The sequence below is a fragment of the Papaver somniferum genome, chromosome 3 (assembly GCF_003573695.1).
Source record: "Papaver somniferum cultivar HN1 chromosome 3, ASM357369v1, whole genome shotgun sequence".
NCBI lineage: Eukaryota > Viridiplantae > Streptophyta > Magnoliopsida > Ranunculales > Papaveraceae > Papaver > Papaver somniferum.
Genome location: NC_039360.1, coordinates 119,073,992 through 119,089,255, shown reverse-complemented (window position 1 = coordinate 119,089,255; position 15,264 = coordinate 119,073,992). Strand labels below are relative to the sequence as shown.

The window sequence follows — 15,264 nt, the reverse complement described above, 5'->3', positions numbered from 1 at the left end:
CTCGGCGATTCCTCTTCAACAGAATGGTCTGGCTTGGATCAACCTGGCTTGTATCGACAAGGTTGGGATTAAAAACATTAGTTTATTGGTTGTAGAGGTCTGTTTGTTGTCGAGTGTCCATCGGCTCTCCACTCCGGATTTTTGCCATCATTTTCTTCAACAATTTACCACTTGCCTTCACCTTTTCTCAATCAAAAACATAAGTAACTATTATTTTTCAATACTTTATAACATTTTGAAAAACAAAAATAAGAGTAAATATCTTACCGCCGAATTCCACAAGATCAAGGCATCATCACCACACGTAGGGGTATTCTTCATAATTTTCTGAGCCTCTTTCTTCACTGCCTTCGCTTTTGCTTTATCAGTACGGGCTTGTTGGACACTGTTTATTACACGAGGAGGAGAAAAATGTTCATACCATTCCATATATCCCTCGTCAGCGACATTTGGCTCATCAAACGAATATTGTATCTGAAATTAATTGGACCCCTTCTAGTTCAACGAAAGTCTGTAGGTATCTCTTCTGCGCAGATGGCGATCCTCTCAGCTGCCTCTCCTAGTTCAACGAAAGTCTGGAATCTGAAGTTAATTAGACCCCTTCTGAAGGCTGGGACCATCCCGCGTACGCAGATTTTGACAAGCACTTCTTTACTGATATCTTCATGGCAGTCCAGCGTTAGGCGCCGAAAACGCAAGATGTATTTTCCTACTTCTTCGCATGTTCGTTGTCCACTCCTGCTCAGGTCTAATGATGTTATCTTTCATTTGCCGGAGTAAAACTTTCCAAGAAAGAGCGTGGACAAGGTCTTCCAGGAATCCACACTTTATTCTTTTAGGTTTTCATACCAAGTGAACGTCGTGCGGTGAGTGACTTAGGAAATTCTTTTAAACGTAGCTTTCCGTCTGTCGCTCTGTCGTTCATTGCTGATAGAAATCGGCTGAGATGTTCTCGTGGGTTTCCTTGACCCGCGTATGCCTTGAACTTCGGGGAGACATAGTCTTCGGGGTACGCATATTCCCGAATGTGTGCTGGGTATGGGATGTGTACGCGGCAAAAGTTGTCTTGTTTTATCACATGATAGTTTTGCTCAAGGTATTCGACGATCTCTTTTTGTGATGTCATTGTTGTTTTGTCGCCTTTGTGTTCTCCTTTTGTTTCCTCCTCGGGGGGTGCTTTTTCCTGCTATTACCGCCTGTGCTATCCAATATTCAAGCTCTTGTCTTCTTCGTGAGCGCTCAATCAGTTCTTCTTGCATATTTTGTAAGGTCGATGACGCGGATCCCGCTAGCCGAGCCACCTGCTTGTTATTTTCCTGTGTTGCTACTCCTTTCCTTTGGGGTTCGCGGCTTGCCGATTGCTTAATAACACCTAAAATTGGTGTTTCTTCCTCGCTATCATCATCTTCTATTATCACCTCATCCAGATCAAGGGGTCGATCAGCCGCTTGGTTTCTTACTGCGCCTGCATTAGTGCTTCCTGGGTGCGTCATGGTGGGCTAGGCATGAGCCTCCGGATGTGGTCGCCAAATATTGAAAGGTGAATTTGATTTTTGTCCTACCCGTCCTAGCCACACCAAATGACCTCACACTTCCAAATGTGGTAAGAGAGAGAGTCCCCCCTTTCCATTGTACCTTGTCCTTTCTTTTATAGGCTTTCCTAAAAGCCCTTCTTTTTTACTACATCATGACACATGTCCTAACACCTCTTAATTACTCTTAATGCCATTCTTTAACATAACCTTTCCCTTCTTCATTAATTCCTCCCTTGTCCTCCCATCTTCATGGGTATTTCCTACTTGGACTTGGGTTTAGTCCCAAAGTCCTCATACCGTAACCCAAGCTCACCTCTATTCTTAGGGGAACCCCCAACTCGTTAAGGGGGTATTTTTCATGTATCAACATTAGTCCCCGACTATTGGATTAATTATCAGATAATCCAATAGTCAAAGAATCTTCTTTTGGGCGCCTCCCTGTTTCCACAGGAGATTTCGTTATCTGATTGAATATGTGATTGTGGGCGACGTTTCGACTCCCCATCGTGCAAAACCTCTCTTCTTTTTTCAGTTTCTGACGGTTACTATTCCCCATTCATAACTGCCACGTTCGACCTTGAAACCACCTATATATAGAGCTGTCAATCTATTTCTCCTTCAATAACTTTCTTTCTTCCTTCCTTCTAAACGCACTCATACACTCGCCATGTCTAGTAGTTCTTCTAGCAGTTCTTCGTCTGACGAAAGTAATGAGTCCGAACATCCTAATAGCGCTAGGCCTGCACACGGTGCGGTTCGGTGCGGTTATGCGCAAAACCGTTCACCTAAACGTAAGTTCTGCGGTTTTCATTTTTAGAACTGTAACCGAACTGTGGCAGAAACGGTTCGGTTTCAAAACCGAGCCGACTCAGATCGTTCAGTTACGGTTTTCAGAATGGTTTCTGTCCAAAGTTATCAGATCTCTAACTTCATCTCTTATATACCTTGAAAAATATCAATTTTATTCACTGAGTTAATCATGCCAGCAACTTAATTCATCATCAATTTCTTCATTGAACCATGACAACAAATCAATTACATCAATTCTAAACATTCCCCAGATCTCTAAATTGCTTTGAAATCAACACATAAAAACTCATCTTAGTAACTCATCAAAATTGATCTTCAAAATAAATAAACCAACTAAAATTAAAGTTACAATCATTTAAAACAAAGATTCATCAATAAATTAGAAAATAAAGTAAACCCAATAATTCGAATACAATTTTAATCCTTTAAAAAAGAATCCCAATCGAAAGGTGATGGTGGTGGTGGTGATGATGGTGTAGCAGGTTGCTCTGGTGTTGCCGTGTTGGTGGTGTAGCAGGTGGTGTGGGTTCAAAAAGAGTAAGAAGAAAAGAAGCATATGGTAGTGATTATGGTGGTAATTGTTGAGATTATTATTAGTCCCACATTGTTGGGAAATCTAAGATCCTGCGGTTTATAATCTCTTAGGTCCTCTCCATTCATTTCCAATTGGTTTTGAGTTGGATGACCGTATTCTAACATGGTATCAGAGCAGGCTATTTGCGACGAGTCATTGACCGCGCCTTTACTCCACGTCACCCGATTTATTGTCCACGTGTTAAACCCAACGAGGCTACACGTGAGGGGGCGTGTTGAGATTATTATTAGTCCCACATTGTTGGGCAATCTAAGATCCTGCGGTTTATAATCTCTTAGGGCCTCTCCATTCATTGCCAATTGGTTTTGACTTGGATGCTCGGATTCTAACAGTAATCGGTGATGATAAGTAGTTGCAGTGACCATAAGAAGAAATCAAATATAAAAAAGATGAGGCGACTGTAATGAAGTAGAATAGAAGAAGAAAAAAAGAGATAGAGAGGCGAGCAAATGAGTACTTAGATTTAGGGTTTTTAATATATATACTCTAGGGTTACTCGATTAGACGGCCAGGATTGATCAAAATAGAAATAAATCAACGACCTATAATATTCGGTTATTCGGTTCGGTTAGGGTGCGGTTATGGGTAAAACCGTTAACCGCACCGAAGATCTAACGGTTAACAAAATCAAAACCGTGACCGACCGTTGGATTATCGGTTCGGTGCGGTTTCGGTTCGGTTGTTGCGGTTATAGTTCGGTTAGCGGTTATCGGTTTGGTTATGTGCAGGCCTAAATAGCGCATGCTCTGAAGAGGCAGAGCATCCTGATCAGGAAGAGGTCATCTTTCCCGTCCCAGCGGATGGTAGGTTATATACGATCTCTGAGTTTACGAGTGGTCCTGCTTTAATGCGCGCACTGAGGTTAAGATAATTTCGCGGAGGTAAGCGCGTTTTCCCTCTAGAAGATATTTTTGTTTCTCGCCTTTTAAATCCTCCAGTGTTGCCTTACCCCTCTGCCCCTGGATGGCTTATACAACCTGAATCGAAGAGCATGGATGCTTTTGCGTTCAAGACTATTCCGCGGATGGCCATTCATCTTGGCGATTACAACCTTCCCCTTATTGATATTCGGTCTAAGTCTAAGACTCATTCGGTATGGCCACATTGGGCGGCTCTTATGCATTCCAACCCTGACCATGTTTCTGCACTTCAGAAGGCCGGGATCGAGGAAGTTATACACTCGTATCTTAAGCGGGAGGTAAACAGGTGCATCCGCGATATAACGCGGCTCTTCTGTCGTTGAACCCCTCATGTTCATACCCTTTTCACAGCATGGGGAGAAGCTACCATCGTTTTGGAGGACGTAGTCGCTCTTACGGGGTTGCCGATTCATGGTAGTCACTCATATGAGGAGGCGACCATTTTCGGAGCGCTAAATGACGAAGACAAGGAATTGTTTACTTATATGCTGAAATGCAAAGACGATTCTCGTCGTGAACTGGTTCGGAAGACCCAAGTGCCCCCTGAACAGGCTAAAGGCGAGGAGGCCGCTCACAAAAAGGAGACGCCATCGTCCGCCAAGAAGGAGAAAGCCAAATGGGTAGAAGAGAGGAAGGCGCCTCCTAAACACTCATCCAGCTATCGGCTGCTGTCCATCTCTTTTCGCACGTATGAGGCGGCTCATGGCTCGTCCGATCCACCAGAAACTGATTCCGAGTGGGTTATCAAGGTTAACCGTCATGCTTCTTTTTCCCTCTGGTTGAAGTATTGGGCTCCCCATATCGTTGACAAGAAGGTGCTCCCCTGTAAACGCAAGGAGAAGAATCCCCGCGCGGAATTAGCCGCTTTAATCTTGTTTTGGCTCTGTCATGATATGTTCGAATACAGTCCCCAGGATACCATTAAAGATGAGCTTGTGCCGATGGCAGTGTTGTTGTCCCGCATGATTTTTTTTTCACTTGCGCCGATGTTCTTAGGCGGCTTATACCGCCATCTTGATATGTTATGTCGATATCTCCAGATGGTAGGTTCATCTCATAAGATTGCGACCTACATCCCGGCTTCCTTCATGCAGGCCTGGTACTGGTAATATGTTCCTCCGTGCGCGCCAGAGCCAAATGACCTCGTCGTTCATCGTGAAGAAGATGTTAAACAGGATGACGGTTCAGTTAGGAAGCTTCTTGTTGTTTATGTCTATCCACGGATGGCTCTATGGAACTTGAAGGGGAAGATACCGAAGGGCGATTTAGCCAGGCATTTGGATGTAGCCAAAGATTTTGAACCATTCCCTTACCAAGGCGGTCGTTCAGATCCGACGCATTACAATTTTCTCGCTCTTTTTGAAACAGAATTGGATTCTTCAAAGCCCTTATCAGAAGCAGATTTTGATTCGGCGATGGCTGTGTTACCCGGTTATCTTCCTGGTTTCTATGCCGGTAAGTTTATCGTCATATTGTATAATCCTGATCGCGCAGCTCGGAAAGTAGGGTTCGATCAAGGGGTCCCTCATAGGTTCCCTCCTCCATACAGTTCTAATGTTGAGGACATTGTCGCTAGCTTCAACCATTACGTCTTCAAAGGGCCGACTCGTTTATCTGATCTAGGGATCGATTTTTCGTACAAGCAGCCCGTCTCCGTGCGGCCTTTGGAGGTTACCGAATGGGCTCACGAGTATCATGATTTTTATGGCGTCGATCTCTAAACTTTCTTTTGCGCGAATCATCTCCTCCTCGTGATCTGATTGTCCAAGATCTTCGGAACTCCATGCGTCTGGCAAGATTAAGCTTGACGATGCCGTGGCTGCTGAGCACTGCCTTGTTCCCACTAACAAAGGTTGCTCGGATCCTGTAGTGACTTCTTGGAACCCACCCGAGGGTCATGAACCTGTGAAGCCAAAAAAGGGGTCGTTCTCCAATCGAAAACCTCCCGGTTGAATGTGAAGACGTCTGCTAGTCCTCAAGCCCCCCAGGTACTCGTTATTTCATTCGCCTTGAATTTTCCTGTTATTCATCATGTTTCCAAACTTTATTTTGATTGAGATGGATGGCGGAAATCACTTCCTCAGGGAGCCCCTCCTTCCAATCTCCTAGGGTGGAAAGCCCCTTCTTACGTGATAGAGGAATACTTAAATATGCCCGAGTGTGATTGGACGGAGAGCAGTTTTAAGAAAAAGGCTAGGCGGGAGGAGAATCAGTCTTCTGCTCCGCGTCCTTGTTCCTCTGCTAATATTGTGTCTTTTCAGCCTCGTCAAAGCCATCAGAGGAGCGTGTCGCAGCCCCCAAGGAATGCGAGCGGCATTCCAACTCCTTCATTTGTAGACCAATTGAGAGATTTGGGAGTTAGCATTCCTTCAGGGGCTGGATGGGTGTCGTCGCGCCTTCACATACTGTCGATTCACTCTCTTATTGCTGAAACCGTTCGTGGTCAGGGTGAACTTCCGGTATCTCCCAGTGCGTTCTGCAATCAATGAGTCCTTCTGGGTCTAGTCGGTCAGTTTTTGGTGGGTCCTCATCCCATGTGGCGTTAGACGTCAATGATTATGCAGGTAGTTTGTTATTTAATACATGTCTTTATTTTTGTTATTCCTCTCTCTTTGCCTTCCTCCTCTCACTTATTTTTTCTTATAAATCTAAGTTGGTCTTTCGCGATGGTGGATATTTCTCACTTGTCAGGTTCCACTAGTGACTCTGAGTTCTCTTCTAGTTCCTCCGCGTCTCACCCTAAAGTTACTGATATTCCGCTAGGCTCGTCAATTCCCGAAGTTAGTTTTTTTTCTCTATTCTCTTCCATTATTACTGTGTTGTTTCGTTTTTCTGTTTTGACGGATTGTTATTGGTGCTAGGATATGGGTAAGAAGCGGAAGGAAGCTGCGAAGCTCGATATGGACGGCGCTAGGAGCGTCGTTCCCAGTGGCGACGGATTTGTTAAGCGTACTAAAGTGGACAACGGTAGCTCGTCTGTTCCCCCAAAGAAACAAGTTGATGCTCATGTTACTAATACATCGAACACCCCCATTGTGACGGGAGGCCCTGAGGACGCGCAGTTTCGTTTTTCTTTGGTGGTGAGCGCTGCCGAAGCTGAGGTGGATCCTTCTACTTATACCCTCATCCACGGCTTTTGGGTTCCGACTATTTTTGCTGCCAACTATAGGGATATCGTCGAGCGCGGCGGCGGTCATATGGCAAAGGCGGGTCTATTGGGTGTCCCTATCCTATGATACATGACTCGAAATCTTCTGGAGATAGCGGACCAGCTTACGCGCGTAGGAGATGATCCTGTCGAAGAGGCGAAGCTGCGTAGCTGGGAAGCTTCCGTGCAATCTGCGCTCAATGTTCAGTTTCCCATAGCATGGCTAAAAGAACTGTTGGTGAAGGTGAAGAGCCGCAATGATCCTCGCGGTCGCCTTACTAGTCAAATTTCTCAGTTGGAGGAGAGGCTGCATAGGTGCTCTGAGGCGACTTCTAGCAAGAAGGTGGTGTTGGACCTGCTGCTTATCGACGTTGGTTCGACAAATGACGAGGTATTGCGAACCGAGGCCGCCGAAACGAAAGTTTGTGCTGATCTCGAGGATAAACGGCGGGAGTTGGAGAAGCTTTAATTTGCTTGTAGCGCTCTTATGTTACTTGTTCTTCGTTCTTTTATTTCTATTTGTTGGACTTGATCTTTGTTAGGCTTGATGTTTATTGTGGGATATTGGTGTTCGAATTAATTTCTTTTGCTGGTATTTCATTATGGGATATTCTGTTGGTGTTTATATTAATTTCTCTTGCTGCTGATATTTTATTGACTGTTTTATATTCGTGAATATGCAGGTAGGGGAGTAGGTAGAATCGTTGTTTTTAGTTTGAGGATTTTGTTATGTTTGTTTATAGTAAAGGATTGTTGGGTAGCAAAGGATCGCCATTTTTTTTTGAAGATCTTTTTAGGGAGGACGTTGGTAAACGCGCCTACTCCTCCCTTATTTGTCTCTTTTTCTCTCCTCTCCTCCCCTTTTTTTTGAAGAGTTCTGGGTGGGGCTGGCGTTTCTCATATGTTCCTGCTTTCCTTCTCAGAGGGGCTCTAGGTGGGGCGGGCGTTTATTAAACGCGCCTGTTTTTGGGGTATTGGGTAGAGCGGGTGTTTGTCGGACGCGCCTCTTTTTATTCAGAGGTGTTCCTAGTGGGACAAGTGTTTATTAAACGCGCCTACTCCTCTCCCCTTATTCCTTTCTTTTAGACGCGTTTGTCAAATGCGTCTTCATCTAATCTGAGGCCTTTATGAACCCGCATGTCAATCAGGCGCTTTTGGCTATCCTGAGAGTAAAATTCAGTCAACCAGGCGCCTTTAGCCGCCCGAGGACTCTTCGTGAGTTTGTCAGTCGATAAGGCGCTTTGGCTGTCCTGAGACCTGTGAATTTTGTCGGTCGATCAGGCGCCTTTAGATGCCCTGTGATCTTTTGTGAATTTGTCAGTCAATCGGGATCCTTTGGCTTCCCCGAGACCTTTTACGAATTTGTCAGTAGATCAGGCGCCTTTGGCTGCCCTAAGACCTTTTGTGAATTTTTCAGTCGATCAGGCGCCTTTGGCTGCCCTGAGACCTTTTGTGAATTTGTCAGTCGATCAGGCGCCTTTGGCTTCCCTGAGACCTTTTGTGAATTTGTCAGTCAATCGGGCGCCTTTGGCTGCCACGAGACCTTTTGCGAATTTGTCAGTCAATCAGACGCCTATGGCTGCCCTGAGGCCTTTTGTGAATTTGTCAGTCAATCAGGCGCCTTTGGCTGCCCTGAGACCTTTTGTGAACTTGTTAGTCAATCGGGAGCCTATGGATGCCCTGAGAACTTTGGTGAATTTGTCAGTCAATCAGGCGCCTTTGGCTGCCCTGAGACCTTTTGTGAATTTGTCAGTCAATCAGGCGCCTTTGGGTGCCTTGGGACATTTTGTGAATTTGTCAGTCAATCAGGCGCCTATGGCTTGTCAGTCAATCAGGCGCCTTTGGCTGCCCTGAGACCTTTTGTGAACTTGTCAGTCAATCGGGCGCCTTTGGCTGCCCCGAGACCTTTTGTGAACTTGTCAGTCAATTGGGCGCCTTTGGCTGCCCCGAGACCTTTTGTGAATTTGTCAGTCAATCAGGCACCTTTGGCTGCCCTGAGACCTTTTGTGAATTTGTCAGTCAATCAGGCGCCTTTGGCTGCCCTAAGACCTTTTGTGAACTTGTCAGTCAATCGGGCGCCTTTGGCTTCCCCGAGACCTTTTATGAATTTTTCAGTCAATCAGGCGCCTTTGGCTGCCCCGAGACCTTTTGCGAATTTCTCAGTCAATCAGGCGCCTTTGGCTGCCCTGAGGCCTTTTGTGAATTTGTCAGTCAATCAAGCGCCTTTGGCTTCCCTGAGACCTTTGGTGAACTTGTCAGTCAATCGGGCGCCTTTGGCTGCCCCGAGACCTTTGGTGAATTTTCCAGTCAATCAGGCGCCTTTGGCTACCCTGAGACCTTTTGTGAACATGTCAGTCAATCGGGCGCCTTTGGCTGCCCCGAGACCTTTTGTGAATTTGTTATTCAATCAGGCGCCTTTGCTGCCCTAAGACATTTTGTGAATTTGTCTGTCAATCAGGCGCCTTTGGCTTCCCTGAGACCTTTTGTGAATTTTTCAGTCGATCAGGCGCCTTTGGCTGCCCTGAGACCTTTTGTGAATTTGTCAGTCGATCAGGCGCCTTTGGCTACCCTGAGACCTTTTGTAAATTTGTCAGTCAATCAGACGCCTTTGGATTCCCTGAGACCTTTTGAGGTATTTGTTTGCCAAATCATGAGAAAGTTCTGTTCTTACCAAAAAGGATAGCGTTTTACAGTTTGCGGATTCATGCTCCGCGTTCTTCCTCTTTTTATTTTTCAGGTTAGTGGCGATGGAATGAGTCGTGCTCAATCGTTTGTTTTGTTGTCTCAAGTTCTCCGGCCGCTCGCTTGCGTTCTAATGTGCTTAGAATGACAAAGCATTCCTCTATTGGATGTCCCATTCTTCGGTGGTAATAGCAGTATATGGATGAGTTTTTATACATTTTGTTGACATCTACTGTGGTTGGGGGTAGCTGAACTTCTCCTTCAGCGACCCAGCGATTTAGCAACCTGATCTCTCGTTCCCTATTACAGGGAGAGGGGGTGGCGTTTTATAATCACGCCTGCTTCCTCCGCTCCTCCCTTGATTTCTGCCGTTGGCGTAATATTGGTTCCTCCCCTCGCTAGTATTGGACTTCACGTTGCGCGGCGTTCCCAACACCATGCCAACTGTGGTGCACCAAGCAGAATCTGTAGGTATCTCTTCTACGTAGTCGGCGATCCTCTCAGCTGCCTCTCCTAGTTCAACGAAAGTCTGGAATTTGAAATTAATTAGACCCCTTATGAATGCTGGGACCATCTCGCGTACGCAGATTTCGACAAGCACTTCTTCATTGATATCTTCATGGCAGTCCAGCGTTAGGCGCCGGAAATGCAAGATGTATTTTCCTACTTCTTCGCATGTTCGTTGTCCACTCCTGCTCAAGTATATTGTTGTTATCTTTCTTTCGGCGGAGTAAAACTTTCCAAGAAAGAGCGTGGACAAGGTCTGCCAGGAATCCACACTTTCTTCTTTTAGGTTTTCGTACCAAGTGAACGTCGTGCCGGTGAGTGACTTAGGAAATTATTTTAAACGTAGATTTCCGTCTGTTACTCTGTCGTTCATTGCTGACAGAAATTGGATGATATGTTCTCGTGGGTTTCCTTGACCCTCGTATGCCTTGAAATTTGGGGAGACATAGTCTCCGGGGTACGTATATTCCCGAATGTGTGCTGGGTATGGGTTGTGTATGCGGCAAATGCTGTCTTGTTTTATCACGTGATAGTTCTGCTCAAGGTATTCGGCGATCTCTTTTTGTGATGGCATTGTTGTTTTGTCGCTTTTGTGTTCTCCTTTTGTTGCCTCCTCGGAGGTGCTTTGGCCTGCTATTACCGCCTGTGCTATCCAATCTTCAATCTCTTGTCTTCTTCGTGAGCGCTCAATCAGTTCTTCTTGCATATTTTGTAAGGTCGATGATGCGGATCCCGCTAGCCGAGCCGCCTGCTTGTTCTTTTCCTTTGTTGCTACTCCTTTCCTTTGGGGTTCGTGGCTTGCCGATTGCTTGATAACACCTACAATTGGTGTTTCTTCCTCGCTATCATCATCTTCTATTATCACCTCATCCAGATCAAGGGGTCGGTCAGCCGCTTGGTTTCTTACTGCGCCTGCATTAGTGTCTCCTGGGTGCGTCATGGTGGGCTAGGCACGAGCCTCTGGATGTGGTCGCCAAATGTTGAAAGGTGAATTTGATTTTGGTCCTACCCGTCCTAGCCACACCAAATGACCTCACACTTCCAAATGTGGTAAGAGAGAGAGTCCCCCCTTTCCATTGTATCTTGTCCTTTCTTTTATAGGCTTTCCTAAAAGCCCCTTTTTTTACTACATCATGACACATTTCCTAACACCTCTTAATTACTCTTAATGCCATTATTTAACATAACCTTTTCCTTATTCATTAATTCCTTCCTTGTCCTCCCATCTTCATGGGTATTTCCTACTTGGAATTGGGTTTAGTCCCCTAGTCCGCATACCGTAACCCAAGCTCACCTCTATTCTTAGGGGCACCCCAAATCGTTAAGGGGGTATTTTTTCATGTATCAGCAGTGGCAAACACAAATCGTCATCAGGAATGTATGAATATCTAACACAAGGTTTTTTAGGCGTCTTTCTAGGTTTCTTTCCCACTATTTCTACTTGTTCCTCTTCCACTTCCTCTTCACCCGAGTCCTCCTTTGATTCATCATCATCCTTATCTCTATCCTTATCTCCATCTTCCTCATCTTTTTCACCCTCATCATCGTCACCCTCATTTCCTCCTTCTTCAGCTGGTACACCTTCTCCACCTTGATTATGTTCTTGACTGCCCATCTCTTCCACGATCTCTTCATTAACTTGTTGGATTACGTTGTCAACATTATCTCTATTGACACCATCTTGGATGACAACACCCGGTAATGACCCACCTCCAAACTTGGCATTTTGGGTTCCACGCTTATCGATACCTAAGTGTACTCTGCCTCGAGGCGTGGGAGTTCTCAGATCTTCCGGTAAAGGTTGGTTTGATTTTTTGCCTCTCCCACTAATCAAGAAAACAAAAGATATTAGCTTAACCGATAAATGATTCACTAAATCAGATGCAACATAAGGGTTATCAGCGTAAGGTTTGGTTAGTAGCAAAAGTTCACGAAAAATAGGTCAAGTCTAATTTTGTGTTCCAGAGTATAGTTCGGTTACCAATGTTTTTTTACGAACAAACCGAACTCAACATTGGTCACTATTAATGAAGAGTTCGGTTTGTCAAGGTTTTTTGCGAACAAACCGAACTCCACATGTATGCAACTATTGAAGAGTTCGGTTTGTCAAGGTTTTTTGCGAATAAAACGAACTCAACATTGGTCACTATTAGTGAAGAGTTCGGTTTGTCAATGTTTTTTGCGAATACACCCATCCCACATGTATGCAACTCAACATAGTTGGACAAGTTCGGTTAAATTGAAACTCAACATATTGGGAAAAATAGCATAGTTCGGTTACATTGAATTTTTTTTTTTTTTGTAAAGTTCGATTACTAAATATTTTTAGAATTTTATGCGAACCAACCGAACAAGATAGCTCAGTTCGGTTACATAAAAATTCAAAATAACGGGCAAAATAACACAGTCCGGTTATATGTGAAAAAAAAATTGTTGTAAAATAGGTTAAGTTCGGTTAGAGAAAAGTTTTAGGCTTCTTTGCGAACTAACCGAACTGGCAGTTCGGTGACCTAGTTTTGAATCCTATAGAACCGAACTGTTCTTCGTTTCAAGAAGTTCGGTTAACAAACTAGGATTTTTAGAAATTCGTCCTAACCAACGCACTGTAACTTCCATTTGAACCCTATTTTGATGATTTCTATTCAATTAAACGAATCAAAATCAAATTAAAAGTAATGGGTTTGTTGGAAAATACCTGCGAATCGGTCCCATGGTAGAATCAGGCTTCTTCAAGCGTCTATTATACTGGATTATGGCTTCACTTGGCTGTTCCACTTCTTTATGAATCTCAAAATCACTTGGCTGATTTGCTAGATGTCCCAATCGAGGACCTTCTCCTTGAAGTCGGTTGGTTTTCTTTCGAAGAACCATTCTTATAGTCGATTGATTAATCGACGATGAAAATTTTATAATCGACGATTAATCGATGAAGACGATGTTGAAAGGAAGAAGAAGAAGATTTTTTTTTCATTGTGCGTCGGGAGGGTAGTCTGATTTTGGTTTTTGTTAATAGATTAGATTAGGTTTTTTTATATTTTGGTAGTTATTAGTTTAGTTATAATCTCAATTAGGATTAGGGGGCAAATTAGTAATGTCTACACTTTAGGACATCTCTTATAAGTATAGGGTAGATGGTCTTATAAAACAATGGTCCCCTCAAAAAAAGGTTGGTACCCAAAAAATCGTTCTAAATTTGGTAAAGACATGCGGATATAAAATGTTGATCCAACAACTGGCACTCGAATAGCAATGGGGTTGGGGTTGGGGTTGGTGGGTTTACCCAATGGTCTCTTGTCTAACAAGCATGTCCACCCAGCTCGACTTGTTAGTCCGAGAATAGGCTTGATTTCAGCAACAGGTATGTCCAATTTATTGCTATACATATCTCGGAACCCAGCTTTGTCAAGTTCCTTCATATTTAACAAGACTTGTTGTCTCTTTGCCCCCACTCTTCTGGTCTTTCCAAGCACTACCATCATAATTGCATGACTTCATTTTTAGAGCGTACACCCGAACATAATATGGTAGTCTACTTAGGAATCAAGAGTAACACACTGTTAGAGCATCTTAGCTTTTTTGCGGATGCATTGGTGGATTATATTGAGATTTGGGGAGGGTCGAAGCACTAAAAGAATCTATGATTCTCTCTCAAGATGGGTTTCATTGTCAACGTGAGCACTCAGAATGGCCATCTCAACGGGATGTCAGAACTCCTTGGTTGCAGCAACCTGAGACGGGGATTCCACCTGGGACAAGGGAGGGACATCTCAATGGGCAATGGGGCATTAAGTTCAGGTATGAAGTTTTCATTTGTTGGTTTGTTAAGCTGACAGCATACTTAGAACTGGGAGAGATAAATGAGTCATAGGAAAATGTTTGGTATTTATAAAAACATAAGAGTCCAGCAAAAATTGGCAACAAGGAATGATAATTTACTGATACTGCTGCACTTTTATTTCATAAAAATACATCTTCATTAGCGTTTGATCACTTAAGTAATTGTATCTTACCTGTCGAGGAGAAAAAACCCACTGCTTAGATCTTGTTATACATCACTGATGAAAGTGGTAGAAGGAGGAGGTTTCCTACTAAGTGTAATCTACTCAAACCCGTAAGCAATTTCAATCAGCTTTGGTTCTGAACCTCTTAATCCTCCGAAACATATTCCAACAGGCATTCCATCATCCTCATACCCTGCTGGAACGATAATTCCAGGATGTCCTCCTATTGCAAGCACAGTTGAAAAACTATTTCCTGGAGTGACGACTGCATCCAAGTTATTCTTAATTATCATACTCTTGAACCCTTCATTGTCAAGTTTCTGCATATTTAACAGTGCTCCTTGTCTCTCTGCCTCGTTTCCACTGGTCTTCTCAGCGTCTATCATTGTATTTTGATCATAGACATCAGTCATTTCCTTATCATGCATGATTGGCACCATTGCTTTTAAGTATCAATGGAAAATTAAATTAAGCATCCCTTAGTAGGGATGGTCAGTTGGTAAATTACATCAGCTAACGACCTCACAGGAGAAGTAACTAGATCTTTCAAGTAGACATTCAGAGACTGCTTGAACTCGGACAACATTGCTGGCATTTCACCACTAGATGGATCATAAATTGTTCGGATATTGTCGATTCCGAGATTGTCCCCTATAACTGCACCTGCTTGTTTTCATTTTAACAGAGAAAATGAGTATTAGGCCACATACCTAGACAGTAAGATACACTCAGCACAGGTCGTCAAAATTTGATCTTTTCAAAACAAAACAAAACAAAACAAAATAAGTCATCAAAGTTGGATACCTTTAATGGCAACTGCAAGATGAAACTTAGCTTATATAAAGACAACTCTCTTTATTGATGTTTAGAAAATCTCTCAAAACTAAACACAAGCTCTAATCTTGTTCATATGATCAACCACAACTTTGGTGATCATATATATATAGAATTATGAATTCTTTTCCTAGTCCTATTACCTTATTACATGTCTTTCCTTTTCTTAGAACTAGATGACTTCTAATTTCCTTAGGATTACATCAATTTCCTAATCTTGTCCTAACCAGCT

General features: G+C 43.7%; 1 pseudogene; it reads right to left on the bottom strand.

Annotated features, from left to right (window-relative positions):
- Positions 1-14,242: 14,242 nt before the first annotated feature.
- LOC113359898 overlaps positions 14,243-15,264 on the bottom strand; it is a 38,300-nt pseudogene continuing 37,278 nt past the window's right edge.